Genomic DNA, 18,274 nt, shown 5'->3' on the forward strand with positions numbered 1-18,274 from the left:
TAGACATCAATTTTAAAGATGATAACTTTATCACAAACTTCCCAGACATACTTAGAACTATTTGTGGATATTCTTTTCTGTTTAATTTGTGTATGTGTTCATTCATGTAGTAATGCTACAATGTTTGAATTGTAGTGGCTTTATAGTAAGTTATATAGCTGCCTGATAATTAACAGATACTTAACTTCTAATAAAATTTATTACTTGTACTTGAATGCCTCCAGATTATGATCTTCATTCAGACTCTTTACTATTCACTCAATATAAATTCAGAGCTGATATACATTTAAAACTGAACTAAAGCGGCTAACATTTTTTAGTTTTCATCTATATTCCTAGATTTAAAATATGAGAAAGTAATAGAATGCAACATTTTTTTTTTTTTTGCAGTACGCAGGCCTCTCACTATTGTGGCTTCTCTCGCTGCGGAGCACAGGTCCGGACGCGCAAACTCAGCGTCCATGGCTCACAGGCCCAGCCGCTCCACGGCACGTGGGATTCTCCCGGACCAGGGCACGAACCCGTGTCCCCTGCATCGGCAGGCGGACTTGCAACCACTGTGCCACCAGGGAAACCCAGAATGTAACATTTTTTAAAACCTCTAATGACTCACATTTTCTATCTGTAATTAAAACAGAATACCCTGTGGAATATCTTTGCATGATTTACCCGGTTTCATTAATTCTGGTTACTGAAGTTAATTTAAATTCACTCTTGTAAAATGAGAGCTCAGTATAAGCCTTTAGCATACTCAGTGAGACTTACAAATAGTCATCTGCTAGGTGGTAAACAGTAAACAGTCTTGTTTATTGCAAATAATCTTAGCCAATAAATGTTATTTATGCTCCATTTAAGAATAAAAATGTTAATCTGAGATCACAGAACGATCTTTTTGTGAAAGCTAAAAGCAATTCTGCTTTGATTAGTTGCAAATGCAAATATTACCCAACTTCTTTCTCCTTTGATAGTTGTATAGAAATAAAACTAAATATAAGAATGTAAGCCAAACCCACTACAAATGAAACTGCACTACAGGCCCTGTATCTTCAGTGATTTCTACATGATTTCTATGCTCAAACCTTCATTCTATCCTCTCTTCCTAAACAGAATTGTTTTGTTGTTTTTTTTGGGTTTTGAATAACTTTTATTACACAAGGGATTCATATTCTTTATAGACAAATCATGTAATCAAATAAACCAAAAATAGATTAAAAAACAGCCATAATTCCACCTCTCAGATTTATTATCACTGTATCTATTTTATAGTAGAGTTTTCATATATATTTTTTTAACATCTTTATTGGAGTATAATTGCTTTACAATGTTGTGTTAGTTTCTTCTGTATAACAAAGTGAATCAGCTCTATGTATATATATATCCTCATATCCCCTCCCTCTTGCGTCTCCTTCCCACCCTCCCTATCCCACCCCTCTAGGTGGTCACAAATCTCCCTGCACTATGTGGCTGCTTCCCACTAGCTATCTATTTTACATTTGGTAGTGTATATATGTCCATGCCACTCTCTCACTTCGTCCCAGCTTATCCTTCCCCCTCCCCGTGTTCCTAAACAGAATTTTAAGAAGTTAGCCAAGATAAATGAGCAACTGATTTACACCTAGGTCCCAAATTTACAGTTTCAATGATTTAGGAAAATTCCTTGACAGCTATACCTAGCCTCAGTTTTCACATTTGTAAAAGGGTGAGGATTAAAAAAACTGATACTTCTGGACATGCCTATTATTCTGATTGGATATTTTTTAAATGTTGACTGAAATTTAAATGGATAAATTATAAAAAGAAGATGACAAAAAAGCCTATTATCATTTTATTACCCAGATAAACCCTGGTGGTCCACTGATAGGAGAAGGGACTTCTCTAAGTAGTTTTCTTCATCCTGATTTCTGGACACTCCCTTCTTTAATCTGCTTTTGGAGGCAGGGGGTGACATTTTGGCAAGTTTTATTCAATTTCTTTATGCCTTGATTTTAGGAAAGAAGAATAGTAGCTGTGCTGAGCTCTGCCAGGGCAGATAGAATTTTGGAGTATTCTCTTTCTCTCTCTTGTAGACAGCCACTGTCATTTGGTAAGCCATAAGCCTTCCTTTGCTTTGACTGTGGTTAGTGTGTTTGCTGGATTTCTAAAGTATAATTTTAGTGTTTACTTGTTTAGATTGAAAAGATTGGGCTATATTTTTAAAAGTTTATCCCTGGGCTTCCCTGGTGGCACAGTGGTTGGGAGTCCGCCTGCCGATGCAGGGGACGAGGGTTCGGGCCCCGGTCCGGGAGGATCCCACGTGCCGCGGAGCGGCTGGGCCCGTGGGCCGTGGCCGCTGGGCCTGTGCGTCCGGAGCCTGTGCTCCGTGGCGGGGGAGGCCGCAGCGGTGAGGGGCCCGCATACCTCAAAAAAAAAAAAAAAAAAAGAAAAAAGTTTATCCCTTCATTTTGGAAGGCCTTTTAAGTTGTGATATTGCATGCAAGAGAGCTAACGGAATTCTGGACTCCATATTTTCGTTTTTACCTTTTTTTCCTCAGACTTTGAACCAACAATGGCTAACAATGAAAGGAACTCAGACCCAAATATTTTTTCCCTTGTCAAGCACAGAGAATATGGGAAAAAATGAAATTGGGAAATTGTTTTGCTCCTCTTCCTTCTCCTTTCTGGTCAGTTACCTCAGTCATCCAGCTCACTCTGTATTTCTAGTCTGGCTTCAGAAAGACCTGAATTTGATGAACTACACACTGTTGGAGTAGTAGATTGCTAGAAGGAACCAAGATCCAGACAACCTTAAATGGCGGCTTCGTGGAATTATGTTCAATAAGGATGGTCCAGCCAATTTCCTCACTTCCATTATGAAAGGAGCTCCCTATTCCTAAGAAAATGGACCTATGTCCGAAGGACACAGAAGATGGAGATTTATCCCAGTGCATTTATATATGTATGTATATTAAAATTATATATATAATGCCTAATGGAAATATCTCAGATGGTCTATTTTGTGTTTTTTCTTTAATTTTACTTATAAAATTGTGACCATTTTTTAACTCAAAAGAGGAGAACCTTAAAAATTAATTAAAAAGACATTCTCAGTAGTCTAAGGTTCAGTGACTTGGCAGAGAAAATTGCTGAATTGTTAGATAATAGTGCTGGTATGCTTGGCTGTTGTAACACTTTACATTTGAGTTTCTCTTCCTTGAAATTACAAGAACTATATGACTCAAGAGAAAGATTGATAATTAGGAATATTCTGCTTGCTTTTTATATAGCCTATTGAAGAACATTTTGATTAATTATTTGGAGGTCATAGGAAGGAACCTTCATGATCTAACTTTTGAACAAGTAGTCTTGCAACACAAAGCTATGACTTAAAATTAAAAAGGAAATTTGAAATGACCTATTTCTTTTGGCATCTCAATCCAGATATCTGTCAGTAAAATGAGTCACTTTTCAGTCAAATGGGTGGTCAGCAATATAATTTTTTATTGGGAATCTGAAAGACACCATTGCCAAACAGAGCATCTGCAGTGTTGACATCTATATTTGAGCATCTTTCGTTTTCCCAAGGGGTGCAGATGAGAAGAAGGAAGGCAGAGAAATGCACTTGAATAAATCTTTTCAGGATGGATAGAACAGAGAGCATTCCCAGAGGCAGGTCAAATTCAACCCAAGAACAACTCTCTCAGTGCTTTCACAACTAGTTAAAATACAAGACCAGTAGTAACTCAGCTCTCAAATCAGTGCTGAAATCAAGCAGAAGGTTGTTAATATTGATATGGTTAACATACATCAAATAGGATTACTGAATTTTCTGAATCCAAAAGTTCTCCACAGTGTTGACATTTCCTTACTGAACTCCCAGGATTGTTTGGTTTCAAAGACTGTTGGGCTCAAGACGCATTTTGTTTTAAATAATCCTTCATAAAAAGTTCAGCTTTCAGTCTAATATGATTAAAACCCAGCTTGAGTGTGTTTTATAATGCACTGAACTGGAAACACTATGGGCATTCAATTATTCAAAACATGGTAGGCGAAGGAGTGATATGTGGGGAGGAGGTGATCAAATAAATCAGTGACACTTGATATGTCTTTTTATCTCATTTTATTTACCTTTTAGAACTCTTCCAAATATTAGAGGAAAGAAATCAATATCAATTGTCACCTGTCACGTTCCACACTTCAATTATTAATGAATGTCAAATCTGACCACAGTTTTCTGTACCACCTGCTCTGCAATAATATTTCTGAGCCTTTATTAAAAATGTAAAATTGTCATTGAATTTACAAATATGATTCTGCAGTGGCTAATTCAGCTTGTTTTATTAATAAGCAAGTTCTGATGAGTAATACTAATTTAATACGCCTGCATGTAAGGTTAAAGTGTAAATTATTCTTGCCGAAGGTGATGAGATATGACTGCGAGGTGGTGGTAGGGCACTCACCTTCCTGAACGAACCCTGCGAGCACACAGTTCTCGGGAGAAACCAGTACTTCATATAGTAGCAAATCTGATATTATTTTGCATGTCTCCTGTAGCAGTGGAATGCACACACACACACACACACACACACACACACACACACACACACACAAACATGATCATGGGTGAAAAAACACACATGTGCACCTTAGATGCTTACATTAATTTCTGAATATAGTTCTCAGGAAAGAAAAAGCTTTACTGATGATTTGTATTTTTATAGTTTATTATTTTATCCATACTAAAACACTTCATGAAATCACTTACTGTTTTGTTGTCCATGAAATCCTTTCAATTTTGAGATGCTAAATATAAATCGAAATAATGATTATAGTCCTTGGCCATGAAAGACTAAGTTACAGAAAACCAGGTGACTGGAGGTCAGAGCTGCCATGGAATTATTCTCTGCTCCAGAGACCATTAGAATATCACTGTGTACCCACTTAAGGATAGAATGCTGCTATTGAGAAACTAGCTCTCTTTTATTTATACTAAAATGAGAGAACAGTAGGGGACCTTGGCTGCGTGAGTGTATGAGACTTTCTCTGTTTTGTACAATAAGCCAAAAACAATACATGAAATAGCCCTGGGCCTTTTGTCTTTTGTACCCAGCTCTTTCCTGTATTGCTCCTGATCAATTACACTTAAATCAACAGAGTTGCTTGAACATTTTGATAGTTATGTTCCCCATACCCTGAAGCATTTTTAAAGGGTTACTGAGATAAAGCTATTTCAAAAAATACTCCCTCCAAATTTTTCAGGGTGGCATCAATGAAAGTAACTTAGAGGAAAATAACTCCACCTTGAGTTCCTGACCTACCACTCTAAGGCCAGGCAAGCATAATCCTTCATAGCAAACCTAAGTGTGCTCCCAGTTGAGAATTTGGTTTCCATGGTCTTATATAAAAAGTATATGGAGACTTTAATTCCCCATAAGCCCTTTCCAAAGAGTAAATACAGTTCATCATTCGTAAGAGATGATGAAATTACAATTTTGTTGAATAGGTGGAATATATATTATATATAATATATGTATTTATTTTTTATATATATATAAAATATATAAAGTTACTATTCAAAGTCCTAAAACATGGATTTTTCTTACTTACCAAGAATGAACAGTAACTTGATCTCTAAACACAATAAAGCACCTGGTCATAGCAGAATCATAACAAATATTTTATATCAGAATGAATTCACTGTTCAGGTGGAAAGAGGGAATACCTTCAGTTTTCCTCTTTCTTGCACCCAATTATTGCATCCTGGAGAGAGGGGATTTTCTTGATTTTAGTCTAAAGGAGAAATGTTCACTTTTGTTAAGATGGAAATTGACAACCTCAGTAGGCCGAGGCACTGTTTTTATTTGGCTGAATTCATGTTTCTAGTGATAATTCAAGGTTTAATAGGGTTTTCTCTGCCACTCCAAAAATCTGAAAATGATAAGCATCTCACCAGAGTTTCAGGACGGTCCATTACCTATTCTGTGGAAAGGATATTCAAAATACCATGCTTCATCAATGTCTTCTTTGACTTATTAATCAATGAACAACTACTGAGTTAAGACAGTGTCTTATCCTTGCTTCAAAAAAAAAAAAAAAGAAAAGAAAACCACAAAAAAGCTGTTAACAATGAAAACTTATTATTCCAGGCCTTAGTATGGCCTGACTTGGAAATTTAGTTTCAGGGGCTTTTGTGAATATACCAAGGAAAGAAGACCTAGTTGTATTTTATTCCCACAGGCTGCCAATAAATATTTGCTTAACAGAGAAAAAATTAATATATAGTATAGGAGAGAACCTGACAGATGCTTAACATTATTGAGTGATAGCAATGCCCAAACTCATCTGTGATCAAACACTATGAAGTATCCTCCTAAGGATAAACTTATTACAAATAAGAAGTGAAAATTCAATTACGGAGATACTTTCAGTTTCAGCTCTGACATGCAAAAAGCTTGGAAGTTGTCACTGTATCTTGTCCTTACAAGATAATGCTGTACAAAATGAAAATCAATGACTTTTCTCAGACGTGATTAATAAAACATGTAACTACGAAAGAATTTTAAAACTGTAATTATGTATGTGTATATATGTGTCTCTGAAAAATCTGTGTCAAAGAAAACTGAGGCTATCAGTATAAACTCATTTAATTTCTATCTCTTCTTACCTTTATTTCCTCTCAACTCGAAGGATACATGTGATTTTTATATACTGTGCAAGGTTTTTTTTTCTTATTCATATGTCCATGTTTCCCCAATTCTCTAAATTATTATCTACATCTTCAGGATCTCCTTTATCAGTTCCTTCATTTCAACATATAAAATATAAGTCCTTCTCATTCTAAAAAATTCTTTTTTGCTAATTATTTTCTCTTTTCATCCAAACTCCTTCAGAGCGGCCTGTTCCCACTGTCTTCACTAGCCCCGCCTGGCCCCGACAGGCAGCCCTACGCCCTCAATTTATTGCAATCTGGCTTTCTTGTCCACCACTTCACTGAACTGCTCTAAGGTCACTGGGGACCTAACTGCCCAAATCCAATGGACACTTACATTCTCTGAAGGATGACACTGTCATCTACTTCCTCCTTCTTGAAACTCTATCACCTCTCTCCTTCCCAGAATTCTTTCTCTGCTTATTACTTAAACGTTGTCAGTATTCACAATTCTCTGAAATCTCATCCATTTTCATGATTTTAATGACTGCTAATATGTGCTGATGGCATTCAAATTTTTATCTTTCCATGTCTTCACATGCATGTCCAGTTATCTACCAGTCTGTCTCCTGAATTCTACAGGTGCTTTAAAATTCTACATGTGCAGAACTAAAGTCTTTTTTCCCAATTCAGTTCTTTATCCCCTATTTCCAAACTCAATGATACCACCACCCAACCTTAGTCACACAGATGGGGGTTCAGCCTCCGCCTCCTACTTCTTCCTTATTTCCCAAGATCAAGTCTTGCTTGTAATTTCCTAAATAAAATTAGAACTTATTTCCTCCCTTCATCTATACCTTATTTCAGACCCCTTTCTATTACCTGGCCTAGAAGTTACCAAATTGCTGTTTGGTGGAACCAGTTGTTAGACACTTCTACTAAAAAAGGACTCTAGAGTCAAATAGATTTGAGAATGGCTGTGTACCATATGCCTGCTGTGACGATCCAGAATGGACATTAGCCTACAGCAGCCCCGAGAAGCTGTACAGTAAAGAAACCTGATTAACTTTACTTAAGCCAGGTTCTCCCTTCTGCCAGCCTATAAACCTTTCAGTACGGACAGGAGAGGAGATGGCAGCATGAAAGTCCCACTCGAAAATAGAAAACACTGCTCCTCAGAAGAGTGGGGCATAATTATCTCCAGGCTTCTTCAGCTTCCTCATCCATACTGACGTCAGTGGTCTAAAATGCCACCTGAACTTGTCCTTTCCATTCTTAGCTATTTTCTGGGGAAACCAGCTCCACACACATGGATGGTTAAGGCCCGCTCTCCTCCTCCTCGCTGCCTCCTTTAGGGGCATTTGCCACTGCCTGGGGACACTTCACTGATCCTCCAGAGCCTGTGCCTGTGGCTCCGTAACACACCCCTCGCACACTCACGACTCTGGACTTCTGCTGTCCTCTCTGCCTTGAGTGTCCTTGCCCTTCACCGGCTGACTCACCAGTTTCTCACGAGTCCTTTAAGACTTAGCTTAGGGACTACCTCTTTCGATGACTTTTTTTTCCCTCACAGCTCCCCCTCTTCTTCCACAAACACTGACTAAACGCCCTGAATATGCCCATCACAGCATGTCACGTGCAGGATGAGACATCTGCTGTGTGTCTTCCCCTCTCACTCGACTGCTAAAGGGCCAATGCTACATCTTCCTCATCGTTTCACTCCTCTAACACCCAATCCATGACTAATGAACTAACTAGTACTGTAGTAGTCCTCTTAGTAACAATCAGGCAGGACCTTTTAGAAGAAATCTGACACTCCAGCTTTTCTCTGATCTCACCTTTCAGTCTGATTGAACTAAAGACTTAGCTGTGCATGTTTTACTAGGGAGACATAATTTAATCCAGAGATGTGTCATCACATACCCTGCCGTTTAAAAATTCTGCTTAGATGGGGGAAGGAGACAGATGAGTTTTCTGACAGCCCCACTGTTTTGCACTTCTAGTGCTCACTGCTCACTGGCTTCTCTCTCGGTGCCTTCCTTAAACCCTTCTTCTCTTAACAAGGAAACAGGATAACAAAGTAATTAAGAGCCTGGGTTCTGCCTATCTGTGAAACAGAAACATAACCAAGGACATAGAGAATAGACTGGTGGTTGCCAAGGGGGAGGGGGTGGGAGAGGGTTGGATTGGGAGTTTAGGATTAGCAGATGCAAACTGGTGTATATACGGGATGGATAAACAAAAAGGTCCTACGTGGGACTTCCCTGGTGGTGCAGTGGTTAAGAATATGCCTGCCAATGCAGGGGACATGGGTTCGAGCCCTGGTCCAGGAAGATCCCACATGCCGCGGAGCAGCTAAGCCCGTGCGCCACAACTACTGAGCCTGCGCTCTAGACCCTGCAAGTCACAACTACTGAAGCCCGTGTACCACAACTACTGAAGTCCATGCACCTAGAGCCCGTGCTCCGCAACAAGAGAAGCCACCACAATGAGAAGCCCGCGCACCACAAAGAAGAGTAGCTCCCGCTCACCGCAGCTAGAGAAAGCCCACGTGTAGCAACGAAGACCCAACACAGCCAAAAATAAAAAAATAAATAAATACATTTATTTTTTAAAAAGTGGATGTATTTAAAAAAAACCAAAAAGGTCCTACTGTATAGCACAGGGAAATATATTCAATATCCTGTGATAAACTGTAATGGAAAAGAATATGAAAAAGAATGTATATAAATGTATAACTGAGTCACTTTCCTGTAGAGCAGTAATTAACACAACACTGTAATTCTACTATATGTCAATAAAAAATAAAAATTTTAAAAACTGCCATAAAAATAATCACATAAGGGAGACTTCCCTGGTGGTCCAGTGGTTAAGACTTCACTTTCCAATGGAGGGGGTGAGGGTTCGATCCCTGGTCAGGGAGCTAGGATCCCACATGCTTGTGGCCAAAAAACCAAAACATAAAACAGAAGCAATACTGTAACAAATTCAATAAAACTTTAAAAATAGTCGACATCAAAAAAAATCTTTAAAAAAATCACATAAATCAGAAACAAATGAAACATAATAAAGTCCACACATTAAAAAAAAAAAAAAAAAAGCATGGGTTCTGGTCACATCCCAGCTTCCCACTTACTTACAGCTGTGTAATTCTGGGCAACTCACATACTGTCTCCTCAGACTCCTCATCTATAAATGGGGACGGTAATAGTTCCCTACCTCATAGTGTTGCTATAATCCATAAACAAAGTTAAGTGCCTTGGTAAATGTTTGATGCTCTCTGGTTATTGTGAATTAAAATATGTCAATGGCTTCTGGCAATATGATTTATAATAGTTTGACATTTAACCAAATGGTAAAACTATTCCATTTATTATTTCCATCTCTTTTTACCCCTTACCCTGTTTTGTTGTTTATGTTTTCTCTCACCACAGAGTGTTAGTTCCAGGAGAGTAAAGGCTTTACATTGTTCACTGCTGAAAGCAATAGCACCCAGAAAAGTACAGTACATATGAAACCCTCAGTAAACACTAGCTGAATGAATGGTGCAAAGTGCCACAAGGAAAAATACACCAAAACCTTCATTATAATAAAAAACTATAGATAAATCTTTCTCTAATGGCTTCCAGTCAAGTATTTTAAAACACCATATGCTATAATAAAAACATAAGTAATTTATTAAAATTTGAAGGCAAAAGCATAATTTTAAAAGATTTTAAAAGATTTAGACCTATGTTAGGCATGATGGAGTATGGATGCTTTCTTGAAATTCACAGTCAGATCCAAGAGTATCACTTTCAGAATGTTCTAGTAGACTGAGTTTACTTTTAGTTGTCTTTGATGAAACAGTCACTATTCTACTCTCTTTCTTAACAGAAATGTGTTTTTTCTAAGACTCACTTCTAATTGGTTCATTAAGCAAAGACTTATTTTGCCCAATTCCTTTGCTTTTCTGCTTTACAGGTGAGTCAGAGCAGGAATGCAGGTCCTTCCCAGGTTGTTTCTTAGCAGAGTATGTTTTGGTATATTCACCTGCTTTGGTCATTTTCTCTGAAGAAGACCTGCTATTTCTAGATAATTCCTCTTCTTTTCTTTGACTTCCAGTTCCAGAAATGACGTCTGCTGAAGGAGAACATGTTCTAGCAATGAAATCTTCAAAAGACTCCTGCCGCTGCTCTGTGACTGGGACCCCCAGGTTGTCTTTGGAAGTTTCTAAGGCCTCCTGAGTAGAGACTGGGACATGGAAGGAGTCAAGAGGCAAAGGAATCCCAGCATCACCTGTAATTTTCTGAAACTGGAGGGAAAGACAAAAGACAAGGCAAAAATTCAGTGATGAACAAAGACAACCATTAAAAAGTAGAGTTCAAAACTTCAATGTTACTCTGTGATCTTATTAACACAGTCAACTGATTATTCAGAAGACTTCAGAGACATTTTTTTTCTAATTATATCTTGCCAAGTGATTCTCAACTTAACCTAGCTATATCCAAGGCTATGTCAGCTACATTTTCAGACTTTGGTGATTGGGGTAGTTATTACCCATTTCCTTTCCCTCACTAAGAATGAAACCCTACTCTGTAAGAAAAATTAATTTCTTTTCTATCCTCCAGGCACATGTAAACAATATATAGTTTGTGACCAGACTGTGTTCTCAAGCTGTCAGTTCCCAAGACCAGTCTGAGATTGGCTGAGGTGGGCAAAGGGGGCTCCAAGTAAGGTGGAGGAAAAGCTGACAGGTTTCCCCTCCCATTCCCATGACCCGGTGAGTCACTATAATATCTTACATATTAGCTATGTCAAGATTACTTTTTAAAAATATTATATCAGTATGTGTACCTTCATTAGTGTTCCTTCATTGTATGCTGACTGCATACAAATAGAAACCTAGATAAAATATGAATAGAATAGACATTTATACAATTTAAAATTTGGAATATTTTCTGTAATGTTTTCTTTCTTCATTAAGGAGAGTTTGCTTTAACTCATAAATTTTCTAAAGAACTTCCAGTTTTCTTATGTACAACAATACAGTATCATGAAATGGGCCCACATTTACTGATCTCAGATTTGGAGAGGATTCCAGAGTCTTCTAGCTCCCGAGCATGTGAACTATTAGAGACTGACCATTATTATTTTCTCTCTGACTTGGTCATTTCCTTTTTGCTAATCACTCTTAGAATTATTAAGTGCTGTCCTGTCCACTTACTTGGAGATTTTGCGTTTGTACTGGGGCACTCTGTTTGATTCTGATTTTTCTTCTTCAAGTGCCTTCTTTTCTTCTTTAGGTGGACTACTAACAGTAGAATTCATCTGGGGACGACCTAGTAAATGAAAATCTGACTGATCTATACCAGCCATTGTGGCCAGCTGCCCAAGCCTGGACCAAAGGAGGAAAGGAGAAAAGACAAAGGTTATTATAATCACATAAGAGCAGTTTAGATTTCCCCAGACCTACCATCATGAAATACTTCTAAAATCTTAAAAGCCAACATCCTACTCCAGACTACAAGCCTCTCTCTCCCCCAAATTCTCAGCCCTTTCCAGATTCATCCTCTAGGAGACATCCCACTGTCTCACTAGCAGCTTCAACATGTACCATGCACCCCGTCCACTGCCTGTCACACCTCCATTCCCACACTTCTTTACCACCTTTCCTCCAGTTTCCAAGAATGTGTTTGTTCCTTCCTTACCAACACAAATTCATTCACTGACAAAACACCACTCCATCAACTACCAATCTCCACTTCCCTCTTTCAGCAAAAGTGCTCCTGGTTGAGAACCACTGACCTATATCTTCCCTGCAGATTAATAATAATTTTTATGTTTAAGACAAAAATAACTTTAATTCAAACTTATCAAACAAGCAAAATAAATGAAAGATAGGAAAATTCTTATCCATTCCCGAATATTTTCAATGAAAACTGCCTTCAATTTAGTCTTTACAAAAAACTATACCCACTAATTACTCTGTCTACAGGTTACTCTTTTATAATGGGCTCCCCACTCTACCAAAGCAGGCTCCCCTATTTGCATTTCTTAAAAAATTTAATTCCTCATTTTAAAATGTCAACTATATTACCTATAATTACACTAAATTTGGCTAAATATGGCTACATAAGTGATGAAAATTGCTCCAGTTCCTCAGCAAACTACCATTATAGTCACAAAGAGAAGAATGCCATGAAGAGAAATGAACTAACCCAGCATCTTTAAGGATATCTAAGAAAGCATGCAACTTCTGAAAAGAATTCTCAATGCTGCCCAAAACACCTTCATCATCCAGGATCATGCTTGTCAATGAGTGGGCATGAAGGGCTTCAGACAAAGAGAAATTTATATTTCTTAACTGGGCATTTTCATGTTCCAGCTATAAAAGAAGACTGAAAATGTCTGACATGATTTTTTCTCATTGTCATCAAAAGTAGTCTTGTCTAGTTTCAAGGAACAAAACTAAAACACTCAAAATGTAATTAATCTGTAATTAACCTAACTCTCCACCAGGAAAGACAGAGACCATATCACATAATAACCAAAACCCCCAGGCACCCAACAAAGTTTCCTATATAACACTTAGGTGGTATATAAATAAAAGTTATCGTTTTATTAATGATCTTTCACAAAAGATCACATTTCTAACTGGTTAAATTCATAATGGAGCCTCATTCCACATCAGAAAATTACCTGCTTTAAGTTTCCCTTAAATTAGAAAGTGAATTATAGAATCTGATTTGAACAAAACATATTACAACTCTGCTGAATGTTAAGAATTAACTTTAGTGAGCAAAATATCTAATGCTTACGTTTAAAAGTCCTAAATCATACCCAACCCAATTTATTAAATGTACGATCACCAATATTTTTTTAGGATTCTTGAAAATATTCACTCGCGTGCACTCTTCCCCTTCCACTCATCACCTATGCACTTAAAACCCCCTATAAGCTCAACTCTAGTATTTCTCAGAAAAGCTGTTATGTTCATGATGCCCCTTTTGCCTTATATAAGCAGGTGCTCAACATTTATTGAATGAGTGTCCGCCAATCCAATGGATGCACTTTGGAAAATTCCTCCCTACGCTCAACCTATGATAAAGTATATTTATATAGAACTTTTTAGATTATGCCCTGCTTTCATGCACATTACCTAATGTAATTCTTATAGTATATAGTTTTATCTTTCATTGCATTTTTACAAGTTTTCCAATATCTTAAATTTATTTAAATGATTCACTTTCCTAATTCATTGCCAGGAGAGTCTCATCATGCCTTTTATGCTACTGTATATACAGTATATGCACAAAAAGTGCTTTCTTTAATCAAAGAATCATGAACAGAAAATAAGCTAATGTCATATGAAAGCACACACACACACACACACACACAAAACGAGATTTTCACATTTTTAAAAACATGCTTTCTGGAATATAGATCATATGATCACTAAATACCAGTAAATGCAAAAGTCCATATGACACAACCAATTTGCAACATATTACAGTTTTAAAGTTTACAAACTATGTGTATATGGCTTAAAATCAAATCAAAATAAAACCAAAACACTCTCAAAAGTATAAGAAATTGTTTGCCTCATTGACTCATTTATCAGCCTTAAGTCTTATTACTCTTTCCTCCTTTAACTGCTTTAGGCACTCCTCCAGTTTTTCCTAAACAGAGTAAATATTATAACTAATTCGTAGTATAATATCTAAAAGCCTTTCCAGCTATAGGTCTTATCAGGATTTAGGGGCAGAGCCAGAAGTGAACTCAGATTTTAGTCTGCTACTGGTAATATCATACCATGCTAGTGAAATGAATTATCAAAATCTATCAAATTAGCATAGTAAAGATTTATTTAAATTCCACTTTTTCCAACATAAATTTGTGGCAACCTACCATAAAAGGCATATGCGTATAACATAGCAAGTCAGAAATAAATAGTTAAGGCCAAGAAAGAAAAATTCTATTTTTATTTGTGGGTCTCTTTATAGTAGGAAGTCCTATTAATGAACATGCTTAACATACCTGAATTGCATAATTGCAGATTCAAAAGCATTTTTTTTTAAAGTAATCACTTTTAAAGCAATTTACAGTCGAGCTCTGTTCTTGGAGTTCCCTGGGCATTAAATAGTCTAATCATCAAAACCCTAAGAGGGGGCTTCCCTGGTGTCGCAGTGGTTAAGAATCTGCCTGCCAGTGCAGGGAACACGGGTTCGAGCCCTGGTCCGGGAAGATCCCACGTGCCCGGAGCAACTAAGCCCGTGTGCCACGACTACTGAACCTACGCTCTAGAGCCCCTGTGTCACAACCACTGAGCCCACGTGCCACAACTACTGAGCCCACGTGCCACAACTACTGAAGCCTGCGCGCCTAGAGCCTGTGCTCTGCAACAAGAGAAACCACTTCAATAAGAAGCCCGCACACCACTACGAAGAGTAGCCCCCGCTCGACGCAACTAGAGAAAGACCGTGAGCAGCATCAAGCACCCAGCGCAGCCAAAAATAAATAAATAGGGCTTCCCTGGTGGCGCAGTGGTTGAGAGTCCGCCTGCCGATGCAGGGGACACGGGTTCGTGCCCCGGTCCGGGAAGATCCCACATGCTGCGGAGTGGCTGGGCCCGTGAGCCATGGCCGCTAAGCCTGCATGTCCGGAGCCTGTGCTCTGCAACGGGAGAGGCCACAACAGTGAGAGGCCCGTTTACTGAAAATAAATAAATAAATAAAATAAATTTATTTAAAAAACAAAAAACCTTACGAGGAAAGAACAATCACTAACTCCATGTTATTTTACAGATGAGGGAAACAGAGGCAGAGAAGTAGAGTAAGTAGAGCAGCACAGCCAAGGTCACACCACTAAGTAGCAGAGCCACACTGTGGACTCAGGAAGCTGGGTGCCATTCCTATTCACAGAGGTGGTAGTCTTCCCATTCACCAAGATCAATAAAATAAAATGAACACTGATAAACTCTCTCAGGAGTTTTAGGAACTAAGACACTTCAGTCCTTGAAGTGGGGACACTGCTTGCAATGGGCAGAATTCTAACAGAGCCCCTAAGACTCCTACTTACTGAAGTACACAAACCTTCCACTTATCCAATCAAACCCTAAATCTGGGTGCTGCAGTGAAGGGATTTTGCAGATGGAATTAAGATTCAAAATCAGTTGATTTTTTAAGATAGGGAGATTATTCTAGGTGGATGTGACCTACTCAGGCACCCCATGAAAAGGACCTGAACTCTTCCTGAATTGAAGTACAAAAGGGAGGGAGACTCTCCATTGCTGGCTCTGAAGAAGTCCAATGCTGTGGCAGGGAAGGCAAGCGAGAGGCCTCTAGGACCTGAGACTGCCCCCCGACTGACAGCCAGCAAGGAAATGGGGACCTCTCTCCTGCAACTGCAGAATCTGAATTATGCCAACAAGCCAAAGAAGCTTGGAGGCATTCTTTCCCAGAGCCTCTGGATGCTAACACAGCCAGACTGACATCTTGATTTCAGCTCTGTGACCCACACAAACTATGGTGAACATCCAACATTTGGGGCTCAATGTTTACACTTAAATTTCACGTGCTTTAACACTCTCAGGAGGGAACCACGTGTTTCAGTGTGTATCTGAGCAGGAAACCCAGTCACGCTGTGCCTGGACTTCTGACCTGCAGAACTGTGAGCTAGTCAAGTAGGTATTGTTTTCAGTCAGTAAGAGTGTAGTAAAAGAATTAATATTCTACTCAACCTCCAGGTTCATGAACAAAATAAATGATTGTCATTGTTTTAGGCCGCTGTTTCGGGGTGGTTTCTTATGCAGCAATAAACAATCAGAATACCTATACTTATGAAAACAGTACGGTATATTTATACATTTTAACTGCTTTGAACAATCACTTAAAGAATGAGGAACTCTGTTATATGCCATCATTGGGATAGGAGCTGGTATCACTTTCTGGAGAGTAGGTTTTGGTACCTAACAACAATCCTACATCAGGGGTTTACCCTAAGGAAATCAAAGATGTGGGCAAGGATTTATCTACCAACATGATGTCATAAGATTGTTTATAACCAAACCCTAGAAGAAAGCTAAGAGCCTCCAAATTGGGATTGTTTAAACAAAAATAGCTCACCGTATGAAGGAATGCGCTATGAAGCCACTAAGAAAAGAATGACAACAGGTCTCAACCAGAGTTAATGGATGGGCTTCAGGAGTTCTACATTCAAAATATATCTGTGCATTTTTCCTGGGAGATGATGCATAAGCTTAATCAAATTCTTTGATGTAGAAGAGTATTTAGTGACATGGCAAAATATTTTTGATACTTTTTTAAGACAAAAGAGCAGATTAGGTGTGTGTACATGCAGAGGTGGCTTTTATTTCCTTCAAGAAGTTGTTCATTGTTTTCAAACATTTGCTCAATGAACATATATTTTTATATTCAGAACATGTTTAAAAAATTGAGAGTCTAAGAACTTCAAATTCTTTAATGTTTCATTACTAAAGCCAGTCAAGTTTTCAATGGGGAAAAGGGGAAAAAAATTGCAAAATTCCTCTACTTTTAATATAATGATTTAATCAATCTTCTAAAACAGATTTCAAAGAAATTCTAAACAAATAAGCAAACAAACAAAAAGCCCTCACCACAGTCAGAGGAAAGTAGACTAAAATTCCTGACTGGTTCTAAATAGCACATCAAAGTGCAGTTACATGAAATAGTTTCTCCCTCTAATGGAGGGAATTAGAACACAGTGTTAAATTTTTGTGAGAAAGTGTACCCTCTTCCTACAAAGTATTAATAATTCATGTCCCTTACATGGAAATATGGCACCAAAAAAGTTAGAAAGTAAAATTGCTTGATATTCTATTACTTAAGTAAGACTAATGATAAGTCTTCGGAATAATTTTCCTTCCTGTCATCTGCTCTCCTTCCTCCCTCTGTACACTGGCTAGGGTGATTTTTCTGGGACAAAGCTCCCATTATATTGGATATCAAATTTTATGTTCACCTTTTCTCCATTTAACATTGAAATCAATTATTTGTCATAATCAAGGGATTCATAACCTTGATTTTTTGTGTGTGTGTGGGCTACAAAATATTCCACTGAGTGGGTTTACTGGTTAACCATGTTACGCATTTAAATTCTTTCCAACTTTTCAATATTATAAGACAAAATAACCGTTTTTATGCATGAAGGTTTTTTTCCATATTGAGAATAACGTTCTTACAATAAATCTATAAAAATGAGTTTGAGGTCAAAGCAAATGAACATTTTTAAGGCTCTGAGGTACCTATCTCCAAACTTCTTTCCAAAAGATTTCTGAGATTTTATACTGCCATCAGCGATGTATCACTTGATATATAACCTCTACTATAACTGTTGGCTTACTTCCTCATTTAGAGTGCAAGTTATTTGAAGATAGGCGGTGTATTTTATTAAGTGTTTATCCCCAGCACCTGTGCCTAGCACAACGTAGACGGTCAATAAATAATTGCTTAATAAGGAAAATCCCTGCCAATACAAGAAGTACGTGTGTGAAAGACAGACTGTGTGTTTTTCTCTAACTGGATAGATGAAAACTTGTCATCTTCTTTAATGTGCAATTTTTTGCTTATAATTAGTAATTAAATTTCTCTTTTAGATTATATTGTAAAAATTCAGATTCTCTGAGGT

At 37.9% G+C, this 18,274-nt stretch overlaps 1 long non-coding RNA gene and 2 pseudogenes across 1 annotated transcript; 2 read left to right on the forward strand and 1 right to left on the reverse strand.

Moving 5' to 3' along the window:
- Positions 1-9,725, forward strand: part of LOC101275801 (centrosomal protein of 78 kDa-like) — a 57,401-nt pseudogene extending 47,676 nt beyond the window's left edge.
- Positions 9,726-10,278: 553 nt separating this feature from the next.
- Positions 10,279-12,914, reverse strand: LOC117197630 (centrosomal protein of 78 kDa-like; annotated as a pseudogene).
- LOC125965268 (uncharacterized) lies at positions 10,871-16,387 on the forward strand. Its single transcript, XR_007478964.1, has 2 exons — positions 10,871-11,202; positions 11,911-16,387. It is a non-coding gene; the product is annotated as an uncharacterized LOC125965268 (long non-coding RNA).
- Positions 16,388-18,274: the final 1,887 nt, after the last annotated feature.

Source organism: Orcinus orca, chromosome 8, assembly GCF_937001465.1.
Source record: "Orcinus orca chromosome 8, mOrcOrc1.1, whole genome shotgun sequence".
Taxonomy (NCBI): Eukaryota; Metazoa; Chordata; class Mammalia; order Artiodactyla; family Delphinidae; genus Orcinus; species Orcinus orca.